Genomic DNA, 20,797 nt, shown 5'->3' with positions numbered 1-20,797 from the left:
TTGAAATATTGCAACACCAAATGGGAGAATTGATGCAGTGTAGCATAAAGTAGGAGTTACGGGGCTGGACAATGTTGAATGGGAGAATTAAACTTGTGCACTCGTAAATAGGAGAATCAGTAAATTGGAGAATTGATGTCAGGCAACAGTTTGTACAGAACATTTTCAGGACATCAGAAAATGGAAGAATTTATGTAGGATGCCAATAACGTGTTCATGGGTAAACATGGGCAGGGAATCAGCAAATAAGGTCAATGTTGCAAAAGTAGAAATCAAATGGAGACTTGACAGGCTAAATGAAATAAAACAATTTAAGAATGGCACTGTTATGTAGGGGATGTGTAATAGGGAGCAAATAAAGGAAGAATGGGTGTACGATAATACTCAATGGGAGAGTTGGTGCAGTTGACCACTAAAGGGGGGATTTGATATAGGGGACACCAGGATTAAAGAATTCTGACAGTAGGCTACGAATTGGGAGAATTATGCCAGGGAAACACTAAATGGCATGAGAGAATTGTGGCACGCTACCAGTAAATAGGAGAATTAGATTAGCGAATGCCTAAATGGTAGTTTTGGTCTATCGCTTCAGGAAATGGAAGAATTAGTATAGGCATATGAATAAATAGAAAAATTGGTGACCATCAGTAAATGGAGATGGTGGACAGATCATTACATTTGAAAATTGGTGGGAGGGCCAATACATTAGAAATTGAAGCAGAGGACATATAAATGGGAGAATGGGGCACAGAATCACTGAAAAGTTGAAATGTCGCGATAATTAATAAAGTGCAGATGCGATTCAACATACCACTAAATGAAAATAAAGTTGGGTAAGGACCAAGTATCTGGAAGAAGTGTATCAGGGAAAAATAAGTTTGGATGCAGGGCATCAATTATTGGAGAATTCAAGCCGGTGCAATTAAAGTAAAAGTGGGAGAATTTGGCACGACAAAACTCAATAGGAAAATTGGTGCAATTCCGGGATTCTTTCACGATTGGTTAAAATGAGAACTGGTGGAGACCAGGTGAGGCCTAAATAGAATCATATAAACACTCATCACGGAAATAAATCCTTCAGACCCACTCGTCCATACCTAATTTTCAATAAATGGTCGGGGGCCACAGAAAATGACAATCATTGCAGAGAATTACTAAATGGAATAATTGTGCTAGACCTTATCTGAATTTGAGAATTGGGTGAAGGATATGTGATAATGGGACAATTGATGTAGTGTCACAATGAATGAATTGAATTATGGTAGGACAATACTGAATGGAAGATTTAGAGTAAGACACTAAATGGAAGAACTGGGCTCTGTTATTCTGTCACTTCCCAGACAACACTGTAGTATTCACTCTGTGACAAATCACTGCCACAGCACTGAACCTCCAGTAATCAGACACTTCTTTTCATTTCAATGTCTGATTACTAAACCACTGACAGTGCTTCAATATCTCACGACTGAACCTGTAATTGAGTAGGATTCCCTCAATTCTGAACACATACACAAAGGCACTGGCTGAGTATTGACCCACTGTTTCTGATGCACTCATTAGTGCCATAGTGAGAACAGAGGCAGTACTGAAGAGAGCAATTAAGGAAATGGAGTCCAAGAGATGCAAAACAAGAAACAAGAAAACAGACCATTCCATCTAAATTGTCAATGTCTAAATTTAAGCATGCTGGTCGTGCACCAGTAATTTGGAGACTCTTTGCAAGGACCTACTGAAAGGGGACTTATTCTCGGATGAGAACTTGGAACAGGCCAACAGATAATGAGAGAATCGGAGCAGTGTAACAGTAAATCTATAGTTAGCAATCCCATGGGTAATGGTTTCGGAACCATCCAAAATTGAATAGAAATAAGATTGCGATTTCCTGGAAGTCAGCAGCTGGATTTGACAATGGCGTGGAAACATGTTGAGGAGTTCATTACGTGGGTAAACCAGAGGCGCAGACTGTGAACTGTCTCCGACTGGATCAGTCTCGATTGCTCTGTAGAGGAATGGACTCAATAGTTAGAGAGCAGATTTTCAAAAATTTTAACTGGTGCGAATTAATGTTCATAGAGGCAATGACTTAATTGGATTATCACCAGACTATTTAATTCAGATACCCAGGTAATTTTCTACGGGTATGGTTTCAATTACACTATAACAAATACAACCAAGTTTATTGTTGGAATAGCCCAGCTTGAACACTGACCTCCATTAGAAAATGAAATCCCGTCCATACCGAGTCTGGTCCATATAGTGAACTTAGAACATAGAACATAGAACAGTACAGCACAGATCAGGCCCTTCAGCTGACGATGCTGTGCCGACCATTGATCCTCATGTAAGGTAAACCGAATGTATGAACCCTCAAATTTCTGCGACCATATGCATGTCCAGCTGTCTCTTAAATATCCCGAATGACCTAGCTTCCACAACTGCTGCTGGCAAAACTTTCCATGCTCTTACAACACCTCTGCGTAAAGAACCCGCCCTGACACCCGTTCAATTCTTTCCGCCAAACAACTGAAAAATATGACCCGTGGTTTTAACAATTTCTGCCCTGGAAAAAAGTCTCTGGCTATCAATTATATCTATGCCAGTCATTATCTTGTACACCTAACTTAGACCTCCTCTCTTCCTTCTTTTTTCCAATGAAAAATGTCCGAGCTCAGTCAACCTCTCTTTGTAAGATAAGCCCTCCATTCCAGGGAGCATCCTGGTAATCCTCCTCTGAACCCTCTCCAAAGGATCCACATCTTTCCTATAATAGGCCGACCAGAACTGGACACAGTATTCCAAGTGCTGTCTAACCAAAGTTTTATAGAGCTGCAACAAAATCTCACGGCTCTTAAACTCAATCCCCCTGTTAATGAAAGCCAAAACACTATAAGGTTTCTTAACAACCCACTCCATTTGGGTGGCAATTTTAAGGGAACTAGATTCCTGCACACCAAGATCCCGCTGTTGCCCCACACTGCCAACAATCCTGTCTTTAATCCTGTACTCAACTTTAAAATTCGACCTTCCAAAATGCATCACTTCGCAATTATCCATGTTGAACTCCATCTGCCACCTCTCGGCCCATCTCTGCATCCTGTCAATGCCACGTTGCAGCCTACAGCTGTCCTCTACACTGTCAATGATACCACCAATCTTTGTGTTGTCTGCAAACTTGCTAATCCATCCTCCAATCTCCTCATCCAAGTCATTAATAAAATTTAAATAGAGTAGAGGCTTAAGAACGGTGCCCTGTAAAACACCACTCACCACTGACTTCCAGGCAGAATACTTTCCTTCCATTATCACTCGCTGTCTTCTGTCGACCAGCCATTTCTGTATCCAGACAGTTAAATTTCCCTGTGTCCAATTCTTCCTGACCTTCTGAATGAGTTTACCCGGGGGGGGAACATTATCAAATATCTTGCTGAAGTCCATATACACCACGTCCACCGCTCGACCCTCATCAACGTGTCTAGAAATATCCTGAAATAACTCAATAAGGTTTGTGAGGTATGTTCTGCCCCTCACAAAGCCGTGCTGACTGCATTGAATCAAGCCATGTTCTTCCAGATGGTCATAAATTCTATGCCTCAGAATCATTTCTAATACTTTGATGACGACAGGCGTGAGACTGACTGGTCTGTAGTTGACGGTGATTTCCCTATTTCCTTTCGTGAAGAGAGGAATTACATTAGCCTTCCTCCAGGCCTCAAGTACGATTCCGGTGGAGAACAAAGATGCAAACATTTTTGCAAGCGGCGAAACAATCACATTTCTTTCTTCCCAAAGCAGCCGTGGACAAATTCGGTCTGTCCCTGGCGACTTGTCAATCTTAATGTTTGTCAAAATTTTCAGCATATCAGCTTTCTCAATCTCTATCCATTCCAGCATCCTTACCTGATCCTCAATGCTTTCATTCACTACAAGGTCCTTTTCTTTAGTAAAGACAGAAGCAAAAAACTCATTTAGGACTTGCCCTACCTCCTCAAGCTCTATAGACAACTTCTCTATGCTATCCCTGATCGGCCCTACTGTTTCTTGGATCATTCTCTTATTCCTCACATACGTGTAAAATGCCTTTGGAATCTCCCTAATCCTTCTTGTCAAGCCTTTTTTGTGCCCCATCCTGGCTCTCCTCAGACCAGTTTTAAGCAGCTTCCTCGCCTGGCTGTAATCATCTAGAACTGAGCAAGATCCTCGCTTCCTCGACCTTATGTAAACTGCCTTCTTTCTTTTGACAAGAAGCTCCTCCGCTCTCGACATCCAAGGTTCCTTTATCTTACCCCTTCGTGGCTGTCTTAGAACAACACCTTTATGCATCACTTGCAAAAACTGTTCCTTAAACAGTCTCCACATGTCTATATTGCCCTTTTCTTTGAACATTTGCTCCCAGTCCATGCTTCCCAATTCACGTCTGATAGCGTCATAGTTTCCTTATCCCCAATTCAATATCCTCCTATTTCCTGGACATTTCCAGAACATTCCTGAAGAAGGGCGTATGCCCGAAACATCGATTCTCCTGCTCCTTTGATGCTGCCTGACCTGCTGCGCTTTACCAGCAAGACAGTTTTTAGCTCTGATCCCCAGCATCTGCGGTTCTCACTTTATTCTCCGATTGTGCCTGCTTCTCTCCTTCTCCATAGCTATGTAGAAATAAGGCAGTTGTGGTCACTATCACCAAAATGCTCTCCGACCACAAGATCTGACACCTGCTCCGGATCATTGCCGAGCACCAAATCTAAAATGGCCTCTCCCCTCGTCGGCCTTTGTTTTAAAAAATTCTCAAGGTCAGGTTCGTAGGAGAGTAGTCTGACACAGAACAAACGACCAAGAGGCGAGACTGCTAGAATATGGGCATTTTATTCCCCGCAGCGTCGCACAACGGGTCTGGCTTATACTCACTCTACATGTTACAAAAACTGGGAGCCGTCAGTTCTCGTAGAGCGGTTGCCAACAACCCACGCTCGGCGGTTAAACGTAACCCCGGAGCAGACTCACCGAACTGGAGACTTTTTCAGCTGATATACTCTTTTCCAGATATAAACATTCATGTGAACAGCAGAGCAAGGCTAAAAAACACATTCCATTCTGGTTACATACAGATAAGAAGATTCACACGGGACTAAGCAACACCTCCATTCCGGTTAGATTCACACATGTATTGGGACATAATTTTTAACCGTTTCACCACATTCCACTGCTTGGAATTTTATTCAGAAATGTCTTGCACGGATGGGACATTTCAGTTGTGAAAAAGAGAAATGCTTTTTGTTCGCTCTCGCTTCCTCTCTCTCTCTCTCTCTCTCTCTCTCTCTCTCTCTCGCTCTCTCTCTCTCTCTCTCTCTCTCTCTCTGTTAGTGCGCTGGCGTGTAGAAGTCTGCCCTCACTGATGTCCTAATTTGAACTCTTGTTTACACAGAACAAATCAGATCCCGGAGTGATCCCGGAGCTCGATGTATCATCGCCTTTGGCTTTGCTTTGTAGTTACATGGTGTTCAATGGTTGACAACTGCTATCGAGTGAACGTTGTACAAAACACAACCTATAATTGCACTGGCATATAACCAACATTACCATGAGTCTTCTATTAAATATAGGGTCGGTTAGGTAACCACAGCAGATTGTCTGACAACACTACATCAACATGTCGTTAGGCATTTCTTGGCAACAATCTACAAATTGCACAAAATAGCCGTTGTGTATCTTTTTTTAATTCATGAACGTTTCTGCAAGTTTATCCCAGTCACATTACATTAACACGATTCACTCCCAATGTCGCGAGAGACTCGAGTTCAACGGAAAAATTGGCTCCGACTGTCCTTTCGATATTCCTTTCAACCGGCTCTTGAGTGATGTTCAAACCTCTTAGCTTCAAGGTACGTCGTCAGGGCACTCCTGTCACCAGCAATCCGAGAACCAAGAACAATACTTTCCACGACTCCTCATGTGTTCCTCAGAAAGGCAATGTAATGATGGGTTCAGGGCTGCTCTTTTACACAAATTCATGAAGTTATTCATTGAGCACTCGGTGAACTGCTTCAGGTCATATTAGTAAAATGAGCTGTTGATATCAATATGAGCTCTCATCAACGAATAAACGTGATTCCGGAGATATTGCTCCATTTCCACAGTGGAAGTGTCTTTTACAGACAATCAATTCGTGAAGTGTGGAAGGAATCATTTATTTTTCAGACTGTTTCATTAGGCTGTGAGGATTGTAGACATTTGTTACTTGAAATAATTGTTTGATATTCCAAAGTACTTAACGTTAAAACAAAAAAACTCAGCACCCTTTTTTGCCCATTGTTCAAGCGCTGGTTCACATTTCGGCTATTTTTGCAGTTTTTACCCATATCACACCCCCACCCATGATCGATCCCACCATGCCCCAACATTGAAAACGAAGGTTGGTTCTGCTGCTGTTGGCCCTTCAGGAAGCAGATTCCAGGCCCAAGGAAAGCAGGCAAGGCAATGGCCGACTGGTATTGTTGCTGGATTGTTCATCCAGAAAACCGCGTAATGTCATTTTGGGGCAGGGTTCTTTACCCGCCATGGTAGATGGTGAAATTTTAATTCAATAAAAATCTGGAATTAAGCGTTTAATGATGATCCGGCGCCTGCTAATACGGAGAATGCAACATCCAATTTCAGTAATATCGGTTCGGGAAGGATGCCGCCATCCTCACCTGGCCTGGCTGCCATATGACTACAAATCCACAGTCATGTGCCAGAAATGAATTTCAAAAACCGCAAAATCGTCACCGTCTTCCTCGGATTCATTTTGAACAATTACCTCTCGGTGTGTTTCTTGTAATTATTGAACTTCATGGCTGAGATGGTCTCACTCGCCGAACTTCAGGAGACATGGCGAAGACTGCCGTTTCCCCTTCTTCAGAAAGCATTGCACGTCAAAAAAATCAGATTTCAAGTTCATTACCACACTGTTAGTGCAGGCTTGCTGTCGACAAATTAGATAGAATGTTTCTTAATTTTAATAAGAGACAATAATTCATAATACTTAACGCATTCTGATTGGCTCTGAGTGTATAATTTCCTCAGAAAATAATCGGCATATCATTCTCTAGCCAACTGTCCGTCAAGTTTCTTTTGCCACCCCTTTCTCGTCACCTCTCCTTCAGCTCTCTTCTTCCTGCCTTTTTTTAAAATTTTTGACCCCACTCTATTAAGTTGTCTTCCTGTCTATTAGAACATTCGCTGGGAACGAATCCCTTTACCCACATCCTCGAAGTTCATCTCTCATTCGTGAAATGCCGTCAATCACATCCACCCAATAAAGTATGACTTTATCTACAAAATATGGACAATAGCTTAATCATCTCGAATTCTGTGGAAGTCCAAGGTAATTTACTCAAAACCCTGAGATTTCTTCATAATTCCACACAAACGACTGAGATCCTAAGCTAATCTTTTCAAACCATCACTGACCAGAAGGTATACTCTGAAATTGTCTGAGATCCGTATATAATACACTTGGATCCTTTCGGTCGCCAGCATTATTGGCTCAAACCTAGAAGATACTGGGTAATCGTCTTGACTTCACAGGGTATCCAGAAAATTCATTTGCCTTTTCTGCGACACCAAACAAATCTTCTGTAAACCGCTGGGATTGCATGCAAGTGCGGTTGGATGCAGTGAGACCTGAGCCATACCTCTTGAATCATCTGTGACAAACGTCGAATAATTTCAGATCTTTTGGAGCTTAAATCGAATCCTCTCAAAACCCAGATTCATTTGCTATAATCATTTGCGGACAAGGTCTAACCCAACCAAAATTTCTGGGACAGCATGTTAATGCTGTCTAACATCTTGGACACTAGCCGAATCCTTTCAAATTTTCAGGGAACACAGGCTGATCATCTCCAATCGTCCCATCATCAGCCTGATCCAACGAAATCTTCCAAGATTCCAGATTTATCTTCTCTTATCTCTGGGAACTCAGGCTTTCAAATAATATTCGACCCCAGGCTAATCCTGCAGAATCATCCAGTACCAGAAACTGATCTTTCTGAATCCTCTGCTACTCTCGATAATTGGTCACCCTCCACTGCAAGCCAACTCTTCCTCTCCAAACAATTAAATCCTGTACGAAGCCGGGAGAATCTCTCGGTTGGTCTCAGGGAGGAGCTTTTCTTTCCTGCACAACAGAGAACCCAGGAAAATTCACGTGAATCGACGTGGACCGGATGCTAAACCTCTGATTTCACCAGGAACACAGGCTGATCCTATCAATACCCCTGCAATCCCATGCTAATCTCTTCATATTATCTATTAGCATCAGTTAATCTCCCTTAATTCTTTTGGACAACTGCTCAATGATCTGGAAATCACCAAGACTCCAGATACATTCACTCAAGACCTCTGAGGCCACTGATAATTCATTCAAACTCTCTGGCGCATCAGCCAACACTTTTATAATACTTTGGGACACGGGCATCACCGACTGAAATCCTCTGAGAACACAGAAGAGCTCACCCTTGAACAAGCTGGGGCCCCAGTTAATCATTTCGAGCCATGTGTGACCGGAGAGTAAATGTCTGTAATCATATGTTTCCTGATATCAATATTTCTAATACTTTGAGGACATAGTTAATCATTTCCAATGCTGAGTGACTCCAGCTCAATGCTCTCACAATCATGTCCAATCTTATCTGTGTTCCACAAAGAGTTTTTCCTTGCAATACCTCCTCGGAAACTCCACTTGCTCCACCAATCCATCCTGCGCACACAGCATTTTCCCTCGCCGCCGCAAGAAGTGTAAAATTTCGGTCTACACCTCCTTGAAAGCCCCCAAAGTATCTTTTCACATCAGGCAGACATGGTCCTGCAGATCCACCAGCTTCATCTATAGTATCCGTAGTTCTCACCATGGGACTCTCTACATTGTGGAGACAGGACGCTAACTCATGGAAACTTTCAGGGAAAATCTCTAGTACAATACTTAACAAGGAACACCACCACCCTGTGCCCGACTACATCAACTTCTTCGGCACTCCCCCAAGGTCATGCAAAACGGCTTCCTCAACCGACAAATCCAAGCCAACCAATAATTGCAGGAAGAACGCCACATCGTCCACCTTACGAAATTTCAAAGACCAAGCATCAACATTGACTTCGCTAGTTTCCAATCTTCCCTACATCCACCTCATCCCAATTACAACCCTCCAATATAGCACAGCCTCCTTGATATTTCCTTCCTACCCACCTGCGACATGCACCCCAGCAAGCTATGACAATTAGACCCTACCTGTCTCTACATTTCACTTTCACAGCTACCATGCCCACAGCCTCCAGCCTAAATTCAATTTAACTGTCAGCCTCGTCCTCCTACTCTGCCACTATTTCTTATAAAAGCTTATACCCGAAACGTCGGCTCACATCATTTTCGGTTGCGCACTGACCTGATGTGCTTTTCCTTTCGAGCTTTTCGACTCTGACTCTCCAAAATTTGCATTCCTCACTTCTCTTCAAGCTGTCATATCAAAGGCCGAACTTTGTTTCCCAGAATGTCCTGGTTCAATAGGCTGCAGCCCTTCCTTCTGCTTAATCATGTTCTCTTCCAGATTACCAAGCAACAGTTCAAAGAAACTGATCTGATTAATGGTAAAATATGCCCTCACTGGTTAAGCACATTGTCACACTTTCGAGTCTGAACTAAAGTGTCTGCAGTGAAGTTTCAGACCGGACCACGATTTTTTAAACATTCATTCTCTTCTATAAAACAGCCAGCTACATATTGATCAAAAGCCACTGTTGTGCGCTAAGACTTACATGAGACGTTAATTTACAAAGATAAGAGTTAATGCAGCGCAGTGACGAGAAAGAGCTTTAACTAGCGACATAGATGGAGTGTGTCTGACACTAGTCATTGGAGTTAATCAATCAAAGGTGTGATTAGATTAGATTAGATTACAGTGTGGAAACAGGCCCTTCGGCTCGACAAGTCCACACCGACCCGCCGAAGCGCAACCCACCCATACCCCTACATTTACCCCTTACCTAACACTACGGGCAATTAAGCATGGCCAATTCACCTTACCTGCACATCTTTGGATTGTGGGAGGAAACCGGAGCACCCAGAGAAACCCCACGCAGACACGGGGAGAACGTGCAAACTCCACACAGCCAGTCGCCCGAGGCGGGAATTGAAGACGGGTCTCTGGCGCTGTGAGGCAGCAGTGCTAACCACTGTGCCACCTTGCCGCCCAAAACATGTAGGATTCTTAATGAGCTCGAGATTTGAAAAGCTGAGAGGATGCTTACATTGATGGGAGCGCCAAGGTCTGTTATCGTAATTTCGGAATAAAGCGGACGATGTTAAAACAGAGATTAGGAATAATTTCATTTGAAAGTGGAAAGCCCTTGGCAGAAAGCTGCAGGGCCATAATTCAGGCTGACGTTGACAAATCGTTGATCATTACGAAAACCAAAGGTCATAAGAAAAATACTGGGAAGCAGACACATGGAATTAACACTCAACCACGATCACAATGAATAGCAGAGCAGGATGGACTGGCCAAAGACCTCCTCCTGTTCTTGTCACATATGGTCATCGAGTGAACTGTAGAGAGCGCTGTAACAGTAACACAGCCTCAGTGAGTATTCCAGTGCAACGACTGCGGACAGGTCTTTCAGTTGGAGTCAAATAAAAGTTGAGAGAATCAATATGCCTGCTTTGTCGATTGGATTAAAATTAATCTGATCGTCCAGCCGGATGAAACAAAGGTCCTGAAATGATGGAGATCCTGCATAAATACCAGGGTAATGACAGAAATATAGATCCTCACCTCAGCTGGTCACCCAACTAAGCAGTCACACCAGGGATAAACTATTCCCCTCCTCCATGTGCAGGATCGATCCAAACTGACATTCAACTGCTGAGCCCATTGAAAATTACATAGTGTTACAGAGTTGTATTCTGGTCGTATTTCATTCATCGTACCACATTCGGCTTCACCTCCCTTTCATATTGCACTATTAGGACAGTAAGCCCCACTACCAGTTGCAATCAAACAAGACTGCATAACTGCAGATAGAGACATTGGGTCAGATTGGGGACAGACGGGTAGAAGTGTAGGCGAGGGCTCGATGGAGTTCAGGAAAACTGGTGGGAGAGGCAACACAACAACGTCGCCTCTTCTCTGTTACATCAGCACACTAATTGCACCCATGCAATCTTCTCTATCGCTGTACCGACATGGCTAATATTGTCACATGACCCTGGCATACTGCTGGCAATGGTGTGTGAGCCCATTCCTAATCTGTTACCCTAGCAATTTCCCGTGACCCTATTCACACTCTGTTCCCCTATCAATGGACTGTGAATGCAATAAAGTTCTGTATGCGTAGCGACAACCTGTGCGACCATCCACACTCTCTTTCCCTAGCAACCCCAGCAACAGCGTGTGAACCAATTCTCACCCTCTTAAACTAGCAATCGTCTGTGAACCCATTCCAACTCTATTCTTCGAGCAACATCCTTTCAGCCCTTCGCCATTCTGTTCCGCTGGGAAGAACTTTAAACCATCTTCACTCTGTTCCCTAGCAACAGCCTGTGAAACCATATCCACTTTGTTCTGGTAGCGTCGTCCTGAGCAAGCACCTCCACTCTGTTTTCCTCCCAACTACGTCTGAGCCCAACAATAATCTGTTCCCCTAACAACATCCTGTGAATATATCCCTCCTCTGTTTCTCCAGCAACGTCCTGAGATATCAAAGCAGTAAGAATTCAGGTATATGAACAGATATCCAGTCACAACAGCCCATGAACTCATTATTTTCACGACACCATTATAAAACGTTTGAACTCATTGCCAGTCTTTTCTCCCTGCAACAGTCTGAATCCATTCCCATTCATTTTGTACCTATCAACGGCCCGTGAAGGCATACCCACTGTGTTCCTTCGACCATTGCATTCCAAATCAGTTCTGCGAACAACAGCTTGTGAAGACATCATCATCTGTTCTCCGGACTGTGACAAATAAACTAATTTCCACTTTGTTCCCGCAGCAAGAGCCTCTGAACCTATTCCCACTCTGTTCGTGTCGCAATGGCCTGTGAAAACAAACCCGTTGGCGTCATTCAGAATGGCATGCAAACCCACTATTTGAGGGAAGTCCGAGCAAAGACCTTTGAACTCATTGCAGTCTTTTCTCCCGATAAACAGCCTGTGATCCCCATCCTCACACTGTTCCCTAAGCAATGGCCTTAAAACCCGTCCCCTCTGTTTTACCCATGAAACGACATGTGACCCCATCCCCACTCTGTTCTCTTAGCAATGGCCTGTGACCCAACTACACTCTGTTGGAAATGCAACGGCCTCTGAACCCATCCCAACTTTATTCTCCTATCAACTATCTCTGACACCATTCTCATGTGTTATCCTCACAACGAGCTGTGGCACGAAACGCACTCTGTTCTAGCAATGGCCTCTGAACTCATGCTGCCTATTCTCTATCAAAACACTGTGAGCCAATTTCCATCATGCTCACCAGCAACGGTCTGTGAATCCATTCCCACTCTATTGTGTGCAACCAGCTCCGCTCTGTTTCTGATGGAACTGACTGTGATCCTATCCCTGAACTTTATTCCTTGCAATGGCCTGTGAACGAATCGTCAGTCTGCTCTCCGAAACCGGATAATGAACTATTCCTCATTCTGTTCTCCGAGTAACCGCCTGCGAACCCATCCCAACTCTGCTCTCCTAGTAACAGACTATGATCCCTTCCCCAGGCTGTCCTCCTAACAATTTTTTTAACACATTCCCAGTCTCTTCTCCTGGCAACGACCTGTGACACTATCTCCACTCCATTTCCGCAACGATAGCATGTGAACCGATTCTCATTGTTTCCCCTAGCAGTGATGTATATACCCATTCCCAGCCTTTTCCCGTATCAAAGGCCTGCAACCCCATTGTCACTGAATTCTCCTTGCAACAAACTGAGAGCCAAACTTCACTCTGGTTTCTGAGGGACTGCCATTGACACTATTCCCTATCTGTTCTTCCAGTAACAGCCTATGACTCATCACTATTATGTTTCCCGAGCAATTATCTATGAAGCCATTCCGATTCATTTGCCGTACCAACGAATTTTGAACGCATCCTCATTCTTTTCTCTTTGAAAGAGAATGTAAATTCATCCCTGCCCTGTTCTCGGAGCACAGCCTGTGTCTCCATACCTACACTGTTACTAGCAACTGCTTATGAACCCATCCCATTCTCTAAACTAGTGATAATCTGTAAATACACCCTCATTCTTTTCTCCTTGCTAGTGACGGTGAATTCGTTCCTGCTCTGTCACTGTAACGATAGACTGTCAATCCTCTCCTACTCTGTTTTCCTTGGAACAGCCAGTGAGCCAATTCCCACTATGCTCCCCAAGCTACCACCTGTGAACCCATCCCCATCCTGTTCGGCGAGTAACGGTCTGTGAACCCAAGCCAACTCTGGTCATCTAGAAACAGCTAGACAATACATCCTCACTCTGTTCTCCTAGCAACCGCCTTTTAACCATACTAAAATTGATCCCCTATCAATGTTATGTGACTCAATACCCACATTCTTCCTATTGCAACATTTTGAGAACCTATCCTCATTCTCTCCTCCATGCAAAAGAATGTCAACCGATCCCCTTCTGTTCACCGAGCCATCTCCACGGAGAAAATCCGGACTCCGTTCTCCCAGCAACAGGTTTTGAACGCATCCATACTCTGTTCCATGAGCAACGTCTGTAATTTTATCCCAACATTGCTATTTTGGGAACTGCTTGTGAAACCATTCCCATTAATGTTTACCTGACAAAGGCCTGTGAATCCATCCTCAGTCTTTTCTCCAAACAAAACCTAAGAACCCAGGCCTATTCTACTCGACCGGCAATGTGCTATCAACCCATCCCGGTCTGTTGCCCTCTTAACGACATGTTAATCCGGAATCACGCTTTTGTCTCGCACTTGTCTATTACTCCATTCCCACTCTGTTGTCCTAGCAACTGCCTATGAACCTAGACCCACAATGTTGACACGGGGAAGGCCTGTGAACACCTTCCCACTCTGGTTATCTATCAATAGACTGTGAAACCTTTCTTACTCTGTCGAACTAGCAATAGCCTGTGAACCGTTTCCCACCCTTTTTACCCTAGCAATAGTCTGTGAAACTATTCTCTCTATTTGCCCTCACAATAAGTTGTTAAACCATGCACACTCTGCTACCCGAGCAATAGTGTTTGAACCGATCCACAATCTTTTCTCCCACAAATGGCCTGTGAACACATCTCCTTGCTGTTACTCTGGCAACAGCCTGTGGCGTCATTCCAACTCTGTTCCCCTAACAACAGAATGTTAGCACATCGAAACTATTTTCAGCTAATGTCCAGTGAACTCGTTCCCATTCTGTTCTCCTTGCAATGGCCTTTGAAGAAATCATCACTCTTTTCGTCGTGCAAGAGACTGTGAATCAATTCCTGCTCTCTAACCGTAGCAAAAGCTCCACAGCTACTTTGTTCTCCTTGCAACCACCAATGAACCAGTTCCCACGCTATTACCCGAGAAAATGCCTGTGATTCGTTCCATACTCTCGAAGCGAGCAAAAGCCTGTGAACACATGCTCACTCTTTTTACACTTGAAAGAGTCTATGAATCCGTCCCTGATCTGTTACCGTATCAACAGCCTCACTCCTACTTTTTTCTCCTAACGACTGCCTGTGATCCAATTCCCACTCTATTTTCCGAGCAAGGTACTGCATACCTATCCCTCTATCCATCTACATTATGTTCTACCAGCAATGCCATCACTGCTGTGTTCCTGTAACAATGGACGGTTAACTCATCACCACTCTTTTATGCCTCTGACTCAACTCCTACTCTGTTCCCCTGGCAACCGACTGTTCAGTTATCTCAAAACTGTTCTAGCAACACCTTGTTCATCTATACCCACAACGCTATCCAGCAAGGACATGTGAATTCTTTCCCACTCCGTTTATCTAGCACAAACATGTGAAGACATTCACATTCTATTTCCCAAGAAATAGCCTGTAACTACATTCCCACTCTCTTGTCCGAGCAAGAGCCTGGAAACACATACCAGCACTGTTAACTTGGGAATAGCCTCCGCGCCTATTCTGTTCCCCTGTCAACAGACTGTGATCTAATCTACACTTTCCCGAGTGCCAGCCCGTAACCCGATCCCAACATTGTCTAACTCACAGTGGCCTGTAAGCTCATTAGGTCTCCTCGCAATGCATTTTGAGCCGATCCTGCTTTCCCAGCAATGCCTTGTGATACATCCCGATTCTTTTCTCCTCCCAACAGAGTGAACCCATCCCAGCAACGGCCCATGAACCCATGCCCACTCTGTTCCATAAATCGCCTCTGAATCATTCCCCACACTTTTCCCATGGTAACGTCCTCTGACCTCTTTCTTGCTGTTTGGACAGCATGGCCTGTGAACCCATCCACGCTCTGTTCCCCATGCAACAGCATGAAATCCCATCCTCAAACTGTCTCCCTCGTAAAAGACTGCTAACTGTGTTCCCCTATCGACGACCTGTGAGCTCATTCAGACACTGTTCTGTTGGAAACGGCTCGTGATCCCATCGCAACACTGTCCCACTCACCAGGGCCGACGAACCAATCCCCTCTCTGTTTTCCTAGCAACGATCTGTGAAATCGTCCCCAATGCGTTCTCCCAGTAACGTCCTATGCTCGTTTCCACTCTGGTCTCTCAGCAATGGCCGATGAACCCAGCTCCACACTGTTACCCGAGCAATAGGTGGTGACCCCGGCCCCCGCCTGATCGATCAGCAACAGCCTTTGGTTCCAGACACAATGTTCTAGAAACGTCATGTGAAACCATGTCCAATCTGTTCTCCTAGAAACGGTTCTGACGCCAGCCCCATTCTGTTCTCCGAGCAATGACCTGTGACCTCATCCCCACGCTCTTCTCACAGCACTGCCTGTGGCTCCCGTAAACAATTTTTCCCGACAACGTCCCGTCAACACATCCCCAACCTGTTGTACTAGCAACGTTCTGTAGACCCATCCTCAATCTGTTCCCCCAGAAACTACCTGTGACAAATCTTTGGCTCTTTTCTCTTCGTAACGACCTGTGAAACCATTCCCACTCGCTTTGCCTACCAAGCGACTGTGAACCGATCAACACAGAATTGTCCGATCGACATCCTGTGAATATATCTCAACACAGGTCCCCGAACAACGTGCACTGAATCCATATTCACGCTGCTTTCCAAGGTCAGACCTCTGACCCAATCCCCATTCTGAAGCCCCTCCCAACAGGCTCTGACCCTTTTCCGATTCTGTTTCCCTTGTATAGCCCCGTGAACCCATCTGCATTCTGTTTTTCTCCTAACAATCTGTGATCCTATCTCTAATCTGTTCTTTGAGCAATGGCTTGTGATCCAACCCTCACTCTGTTTCCCTATCAATGGCCTCTTAACCCATTCGTACTCTGCTCCCATCGCAAATGCATTTGACACCACCATGCATTTGTTCACCTAACAGCGGCCGGTGAATCGTTCCTCACTCTCTTCGCCTGGCAGCGGCCTGTGTCCCCATGATCACTCTATTCCACTAGCAGCGGCCTGTGAACCTATCGCCACTGTGTTCTACTAGTCGTGTTCAGTGAACATATCCCGACTCAATTCTCCTAGCGCTGACCTGTGAACCCATTCGCCATTCTTTTCATCTAGCAATGGTTTGTGAACTTATCCCAACTTTGTTCTCCTTGCAAGGCCTGTGAAGCTATCCCCATATTGCTGAACAATCAATTTCCTGTGAAACCATTCTTAACTATGTTTCCCAGGCAACCAGCTGTGAAGCCAAACTCACTGTTTTCTTCTAACAAACGTCGAAGTACTAATGCCTACACTATTATGTCGTCAATGTCCTGTGATGCCATCCATGCTCTTTTCCTCTTGAAATACTTGCCATCCCATCACAACGTTTATTCTTTCAGCAAAGGCCTATAACTCCATTGACAGATTGTTCGCCTTGCAACTGCTTGTTAAATTATCTTGAACCCTATTCCACTGGTTTCCGCCTGAGAATCATAACTCACAACCTTTCCCCAGAAAAGGCATGTGCACCCATTCCCACTGTATTTATGGAGTAATAGCCTATGAAACCATTCCCACTCTGTTTACTAAGTAACAGCCAGTGGAATCATTCCCACTCTAGTTACCTCGCAATAACTTTTGAACATATTAACACTGGTAAAATCAATGATTGCAGATGCTTGAAACCAGATTCTGGATCAGTGGTGCGAGAAGAGCACAGCAGTTCAGGCAGCATCCAACGAGCAGCGAAGTCGACGTTTCGGGCAAAAGCTCTTCATCAGGAATAAAGGCAGTGAGCCTGAAGCGTGGAGAGATAAGCTAGGAGCTTATCTCTCCACGCTTCAGGCTCACTGCCTTTATTCCTGATAAAGGGCTATTGCCCGAAACGTCGATATCGCTGCTCGTTGGATACTGCCTGAACTGCTGTGCTCGTCCAGCACCACTGATCCAGAACATATTCACACTGTCCGTGCCTCGCAACATCTTGTTAATTCGTTATTTGAGCAGCAGGAAGATCGAGAGCGTCGACCAGGGGCTACCGGTAAGGTGAATTACTGACCTAAATGCATACTTCGTGAACATGCGGCTCACAAACTGAACAGGAGTGGACGCGGTACTGCAGATTGGGTGAACTAATATATTTGGGTGTTAGTAGTACTAGAAGCACTACGTAGGTCATGTCTCCGGCACACCCTTCTCCTCTAACCAAACAAAAGTTGTGTGCTCTGGAGTTTTTTTCTAAAATCTCTTTGGGAATTTATTATCGCAGGAATGGAGTTTAGGGCAACTGATCATTCCTCCCACAGAACGTGAGAGGTATGATTCACCACTGTTTTCCCTGCTGACATCATCTGCTGGAAGTGAACCCAACTCCAGCTCCATGTAAGGGAACGAGAACCAGTTTTGGATAAACTTCTGATAATTCAAGAGGCGGAGAGGGTTAACGAGAGGAGTTACAAGTAGGGAGTCCCACCTCAAGTGCAAGATAAAGACAGCTGGCTTACTGTCAGGGGACAGAAAGGGAAATGGCAGGCAGTGCAAGGAACTCCTGTGGCGAGTCCCCTCAATAATAAGTGTCCCGTTTTGGATACTGTTCAGAGGGACACCATACCAGGGTTAAACAATGGAACACACGGCTCTGGCATAACATTTGACCCTGTTGCTGAGAAGGGAAGGGGGTAGATGATCATAGCATTAGTCATTGTGCACTGCATCATGATTGGGACAAATAGGTGGTTCTTTGTGAACGAGAGACTCACGGATTGTTTGTTGTCTCTCAGATGCCAGATGTGATTTCGTGGACTGTGTTTTCAGGATTCTTGAGGTGTCGGGAAAGCAGTCCCAAGACATGGTTCATATCGTCGACAGCGAGATAGGTAGGAAAAGGGATGGGGATTTTACGCAGAAATACAGGGAGCTACGCGGGAAGCTTAGTGTGACAATAAACAGAGCTGTTATCTCTGGTTTGTTGCCTGTGCGAAATGCTAGCAAGGCGAGGAACAGAGACAGAGTGGAATTGACCGTGTGGCTCCAGGGATGTTTAGAGTTAGAGTTTCGGATACATGGATATTTGGGGCTTATTCTGGGATAGGTGGGACATCTACAAGCAGGATAGTCTGGAGCTGAACTAGTGGGGTACCTTTATTCTTGGGGGAAAGTTTCTAATGCTTTATGGGAGGGGTTGACTTAATTGATCTGGGCATGAGAACCGAGATTATAGTTCCGTTATAGAGGAGTTTGAGAGAAGTGAGGTCAGAAATGAGATTTCAAGGTCGCAAGAGTTCACCGACAAGCAGGAATGTGGTTTGAAGCTGGTCTACTTCAACTCCAGGAGCATCCGGAATAAGGTAGGTGAACTTCCAGCATGGGTTGGTACCCAGACATACCATGTTGTTTCAATTTCGGGGTCATGGATAGAGCAGGGACAGGAATGGTTGTTGCAGTTTCCGGGGTTTATGTGTTCAGTAGGAACAGAGAAGATGGTAAAAGGTTGGAGGAGTGGCATTGTCAGTCAATCACAGTATAATGCTTGCAGAAAAGATGTTTGAGGACTCGCCTACTGAGGTACTTCCTGTTGTGGATAGAAGTACGAAATGAGCGGTCAAACTGTTGGTAGTTATCTACAGGGCTTCGAATAGATCGAGCGATAGAGAAGAATGGATAGCAAAGCTAATTCTGGACAGAAGCGTGAATAACATGCCGGTTGTTATGGAGGCCGATAACTTTCCAACTATTGACTGGAAAAACTAGAGTTCGAGTGCTTTAAATGGTCTAGTTTATGTCCGACGTGTGCAAGATTGTTTCCTGTAGATACTATCCAACTAGCCTGTAAGTAAACTAGCCAACAAGGGGCAAATCCACATTGGATTTAATACTGCGAATTTAACAAAGCCAGGTGTTGAATTGGAAGTATAAGCACTTTCCTGAGAGTGAACACAATTCGGTTATGTTTACTTTCACGTTAGAACAGGATAGGTATATGAAGTAGGCAAGATTCAATGCTGGAGGAAAGGCAATTATGATGCGATTAGGCAAGATTTCGGGTGCATGCGATGGGGAAGGATATCACAGGAGATGGGAACAATTGAATGTGGAGCTTATTATCCGAACAGCACCTTCGTACCCTTGAAAAGTGTGTTATAATCAGGCACTGCGGAAGTAATCGAGCGACGAATCTTCGTTAACTAGGGCAGCTAAATTCTTGTCAAGAGCAAGAAGAATGCATAATATAGGATGAGACGTGGAGGCTCAGTCAGGGCGGTTGAGAGTTACAATTAGCCAAGATTAGCCTGAACAGAGAGCTAAGAAAAAGCAGCAGGGGGCATGAGAAGTCGTTGGCTGACAGGAGCAATGAAAGCCCTAAAGATTTATACAGGTATTTCAGAACTAAAAATAAATACGAGAGAATAATTAGGGCCAGTCAAGTATAGTTTTGGAAAATTGTACGCGGAGTCCAATGAGGTATGGGAAGCCCTAATTGAATAAACTTTATCTGTTTTCACACTAGAAGAAGACATTACAGTCGAGAAGAATACTAAGATGCCGGCTACTAGACTACACGTGATTGAGTGCCACGAGGAAGAGATGTTGGCAATTCTTGGGAGTGCTAAAATTGATAAGTCACCGGGCTGGATCCCATCATTCCTATAATTTTCTGGGAAGCCAGGGAGAAGATTGAGAAACATTGGCTTTGATCTATACGTCATCACTATCAACAGGAAGAGTCCGAGAAAACTCCAGGATAAAAAAAAGTTTGCTCCCTTGGTCAAGAAAGGGAGGAGAGTCTACCTGAAAAGCATACACGAGTGAGCCTGACTTCGGTTGTGGGTAAAGTGTTGGAAAAAGATATAAGAGATGCCATTTATAACCATCTCGAGAGGAATATGTTCATTAGAGATAGTAAAAGCGGTTCTGCGTAGAGAAGGTCGTGTATCTCCAATCTTATTGAATTATTTTAGATGGAAAATAAACAGGTGGATGAGGGTGAAGCAGTTGATGTGCTGTGCATGCATTTCAGTTAGGTGTTCGACAATGTTCCCCACAGTTGGCGACCGCACAAAATATGGAGGCATAGGATTGATGGTGAATTAGCGGTTTGGATAATAAGCTGGCTTGCTAAAATTAGAGAGAGGGTGATGGTTGATTGGAAATGTTGATCCTGGAGTTCACTTGCTATTGGTGTACCGCAGGGGTCACTGCTCCTTGTCATT

Source organism: Chiloscyllium plagiosum, unplaced genomic scaffold, assembly GCF_037043375.1.
Source record: "Chiloscyllium plagiosum isolate Xiang-an unplaced genomic scaffold, Cpla_swu_hap1 HiC_scaffold_14, whole genome shotgun sequence".
NCBI lineage: Eukaryota > Metazoa > Chordata > Chondrichthyes > Orectolobiformes > Hemiscylliidae > Chiloscyllium > Chiloscyllium plagiosum.
Note: the sequence above shows the minus strand (reverse complement) of the source record.